At 50.0% G+C, this 5000-nt stretch overlaps 1 non-coding gene across 1 annotated transcript; it reads left to right on the top strand.

The window, feature by feature from the left end:
* Nucleotides 1-3077: 3077 nt before the first annotated feature.
* Nucleotides 3078-3232, top strand: LOC126877546 (5.8S ribosomal RNA). Its single transcript, XR_007695110.1, has one exon. It is a non-coding gene; the product is annotated as a 5.8S ribosomal RNA (ribosomal RNA).
* Nucleotides 3233-5000: the final 1768 nt, after the last annotated feature.

The following is a 5000-nucleotide window of genomic DNA, read 5'->3' as shown; positions in this document are numbered from 1 at the left end:
AAAATTACGATGGAAACCAGGTGTAAAGAGAAATGCAGTCGTGGCGCCTGCGAGAGGCCGTACACAGAAAGACCCGCCGTCACGATCTCGTATTTCGTATTTGCATCGTGGAAACCGTACAAACGAAATATAAAAGTCCATGCAAACTAATAAGAAAATCTCTAAAGTGCCTCGTGTCGGAGTGATCATGCTCGCCTATTCTCTTCTATGTTTCGTGGTCTGTGTTGCGTTTGTTCTCCTCCTAGCAACGGGACATATCGAAGACTCCTCTTTGGGATCGAACGAAGCGTCTAGAACGAGTCGACGAGAGCGAAAGAACTTGTAGCGAGTCGCGCAGAGCGAAAGGATACCGATATACATCTTCGAAGGTTCTCTTCGAAGATCCATGGATACCTTCTGCGTCGACTTCTCTCGTCTCTTTCATCGAAACTCTCGTCGTTCTCGAAACGTGCTTCCTACCCAAAGGGCGTGTGCTCTTCGTATGTCGTTTCGTTCGAAATAACGAAACCACGTGTAACATACTCGTGGATCGGGTAACCTAGAACGAAGACGCATCGCGTGGATGTTGGCCCGCTATGCGACGATGACCGATGATGATGATGATGATGATGATGATATGATGATGATGTCGATGTCGACGACGACGACGATGAAGACGATGTGTAGCAACGATTCGTAACTAGTCTAGCCGAAGTTCGTTCAGAGGGGAACGCCGCCGGCTTCGAAGCCTCGATGTCGTGAGTCGGACACCCGTGCCGTCGCTAGAGTTTTTCAAACTCTGCTTCTGGATATTGGGACGAAAGACCGCTCGAGGACGACGACAGCCGTGCGTGCGTATCCCATCGAATTTTTTTTACACCACCTGAACGAGACTAAAGTTTCGTCTAGTTGATCGTCTACCGTCGCATAATGTATATTATATACCGTTCAGAGGGGACCGGCTGTCTATCCTCGTTGTCGTGAGTCGGACACCCGTGCCGTCGCTAGAGTTTTTCAAACTCTGCTTCTGGATATCGGGACGAAAGACCGCGCGAGGACGACGGATGCGAGTCCCATCGAATTTTTGACTTACACACTACCTGAACGAGACTTAAAGTTTCATATTATATACCGTTCAGAGGGGACCGGCTGTCTATCCTCGTTGTCGTGAGTCGGACACCCGTGCCGTCGCTAGAGTTTTTCAAACTCTGCTTCTGGATATCGGGACGAAAGACCGCGCGAGGACGACGGATGCGAGTCCCATCGAATTTTTGACTTACACACTACCTGAACGAGACTTAAAGTTTCATATAATATACCGTTCAGAGGGGACCGGCTGTCTTTCCTCGTTGTCGTGAGTCGGACACCCGTGCCGTCGCTAGAGTTTTTCAAACTCTGCTTCTGGATATCGGGACGAAAGACCGCGCGAGGACGACGGATGCGAGTCCCATCGAATTTTTTATTTAAACACTACCTGAACGAGACTTAAAGTTTCATATAATATACCGTTCAGAGGGGACCGGCTGTCTTTCCTCGTTGTCGTGAGTCGGACACCCGTGCCGTCGCTAGAGTTTTTCAAACTCTGCTTCTGGATATCGGGACGAAAGACCGCGCGAGGACGACGGATGCGAGTCCCATCGAATTTTTTATTTAAACACTACCTGAACGAGACTTAAAGTTTCATATAATATACCGTTCAGAGGGGACCGGCTGTCTTTCCTCGTTGTCGTGAGTCGGACACCCGTGCCGTCGCTAGAGTTTTTCAAACTCTGCTTCTGGATATCGGGACGAAAGACCGCGCGAGGACGACGGATGCGAGTCCCATCGAATTTTTTATTTAAACACTACCTGAACGAGACTTAAAGTTTCATATAATATACCGTTCAGAGGGGACCGGCTGTCTTTCCTCGTTGTCGTGAGTCGGAGACCCGTGCCGTCGCTAGAGTTTTTCAAACTCTGCTTCTGGATATCGGGACGAAAGACCGCGCGAGGACGACGGATGCGAGTCCCATCGAATTTTTGATTTACACACTACCTGAACGAGACTTAAAGTTTCATCCAGTTTGTCGTCTATCATCTCATATATAATATACCGTTCAGAGGGGACCGGCTGTCTATCCTCGTTGTCGTGAGTCGGACACCCGTGCCGTCGCTAGAGTTTTTCAAACTCTGCTTCTGGATGTTGGGACGAAAGACCGCGCGAGGACGATGGATGCGAGTCCCATCGAATTTTTGATTTACAAGACACACACTACCTGAACGAGACTAAAGTTTCATCGAGTTTATCGTCGCATAACCCGTTCGGAGGGGACCGGCTGTCTATCCTCGTTGTCGTGAGTCGGACACCCGTGCCGTCGCTAGAGTTTTTCAAACTCTGCTTCTGGATATCGGGACGAAAGACCGCGCGAGGACGATGGCTGCGAGTCCCATCGAATTTTTGTTTTTTTTTTTTTTAAAAAAAAAAACACCACCCGAACGGAGATGTGTTCTATCTTTCGTCGATTTTTCATGCTTTCAGTCGGTCGCGTGGTCGCCATCCGTTCGGAGGGGATCGCCGGCTTCGAAACCTCGATGTCGTGAGTCGGACACCCGTGCCGTCGCTAGAGTTTTTCAAACTCTGCTTCTGGATATTGGGACGAAAGACCGCTCGAGGCGGACGGCCGCGCGAATCCCATCGAATCTTTACTATCACCCGAACGATGGAGAGATGCACGCGCGCTGTTTCTTGAATAATTGGACGAGAGAGTAGAATCAAACACATATATAACATGGGCTAGCCACCGTGCTTACTCGTTCGCGAGATCGTGTGCTGTACAGAGGATTCAGAATCGGGTGTATATATCCCCGTCGTTTCCTGACGAACGGAGCTTCGATCTCGATGGTTGTTATATATCATAATGTACTTTACGCCCGGCCGGCGAACGCGCGTATCTTCGCGCGTTCGTCGTTTTCTTTTTTTTTCGAACGTTTTTGTGTCGTCAATCCTATGGCGACTTCTGCGCGTTCGATTCCCGTTGGTCGAACGTGACGGAACTCGGCTTCGCTAGAACCGAGAAGAGTACATTTGAGTATTGAACTGTTGTAAATTTATAAAAGATTACCCTGAACGGTGGATCACTTGGCTCGTGGGTCGATGAAGAACGCAGCTAATTGCGCGTCAACGTGTGAACTGCAGGACACATGAACATCGACATTTCGAACGCACATTGCGGTCCACGGATACAATTCCTGGACCACGCCTGGCTGAGGGTTGCTCACGTAAACCTAAGACTGCTTGCGTTGCGTATCGTTACTCTCCGTATCTGTCTCTCTCTGTCCCTTCTTGCCTTAACAACCCGCCGTCGTTCTTCTTTATATAAGAGAACGTTTCAGAGTCGGACGAAGGTACAAGAACGAGGATACGAATAAGAGCGGACGGAGAGAACATACGCGACGTACGAGCGATTGTTGGACGCTCGTCGGCGTTCGTCGCGGTCGTGCAGAGACCGTGCAAGTCGTACGCATGCTCGATATATAATCTATCGTGTTCACGGGAGACTACGAAACTCTACCTCTGTCTCTCTCTGTCCCTTCTTGCCTTGACAACCCGCCGTCGTTCTTCTTAAAAATTATAAGAGAACGTTTCAGAGTCGGACGAAGGTATACGAAGGGATACGAATAAGAGCGGAGAGAACCGGTCACGGACCTGCGTGAGTGCTCGCGGCGTCGTGAGTCGTCCTTACGAGGGCGACCGCCCGCTTATGCACCGCTTCGTGTATCGGTTATCGAACGTATATACTCGTAGTGTTCTCCTCGTGACCGATTTTTTTTTCATATCAGGCGATATATGCTACGTTTGCCGGTGTTCGACGCACGAAGGTCCGCGCCCCCGACGTCGTCTTAAAAGAATATTATATTTGGCGAGACTGAGAGAGAAAGCAAATATGGGAACTCGGTCGAGAGAGGAGAGAAGAGAGAACCAAAAAAAAAACCTAAACTCGATGGCGTGCGAAACTTTGCCATAATCTACCGTCTTTTCTTAAGACTCTCGTACAGCCCCAGGGATCGAATGCCCACTCCGTCTCTTCGCGAAAGCGACTGACAACAACGAGGACCGTCGCATCGATGGGTCGTCGTTGCGTTTTACACGCTCTGTGCTTTTTTACAAGCCCCGAAAGTATCAGCCGTAGATCCGGGAACGCACACGCGAGATTTCTTCGAGCGCTCTGACGACTTAGGGAGGTATGATCCCCAGCGTCGCGCGGAGATCGGAGAGTACACGTACTCGTATCGGGACGAATTTTCCCCGTCGTCGTGTATCTCTCTGCCCGCGCGCCTGGCTCCCGAAAAGCCACGTTCGTCGGAAATCTTACATATTATATATGTAACGCGTGTGCGAACTAGCGTGTGTCTAAGATCGGCTATACACGGGTGCTGCTGTAACTACAAGCTCGAGGTGTTTTCCGCAGCGTTTCTGTACCCGAGGAAGATGCGCATGTGAGTCCGTTACGAAGTTGTTCGTACGGTCGTCGTCGTCGGAGAGATCGTAGACGAGGAAGAAGACGATCCCCTTTGGCGAGGCTCGAGAAAAAAACTTTGAGAGAGACGAGGTATACACGCGCGTACGACTATGTCGTGCGCGCGTGTGATTTTTTTTTTATGGCAATTCGACGCTTCGAGAATAGAGAAAAGAGAGTGTTGGTCATCCCATGCCTCTTCGTCGTCTATCGCTGGACCGCGCATCCTAACGTCGCGCCGGTCGTCCAGTCCCCGAACACACACACCCACCCGACGGTACGTCTCGCTCGCTTTTTCACTTGCGTGAGTTCCCGTACCGGGAACCGCTGGAATCGTCGAGAGAAGAGAAACGGCTGTAGGAGAAAAAGAGGACGGACGTTAAAAACCGGACGATCGTTACACGGATGTCTTGCGTGAGTCTTAGCTCGAACATGATACGACGAACGAAGTTTGGCACTTTGGCGAGATGCATAAAACGCTCGTACATACATACATACATATATATTGTATATCGAATAGAGAGT

The sequence above is a fragment of the Bombus huntii genome, unplaced genomic scaffold, assembly GCF_024542735.1.
Source record: "Bombus huntii isolate Logan2020A unplaced genomic scaffold, iyBomHunt1.1 ctg00000186.1, whole genome shotgun sequence".
Lineage (NCBI taxonomy): Eukaryota > Metazoa > Arthropoda > Insecta > Hymenoptera > Apidae > Bombus > Bombus huntii.
This window is presented reverse-complemented; position numbering and strand designations above follow the sequence as displayed.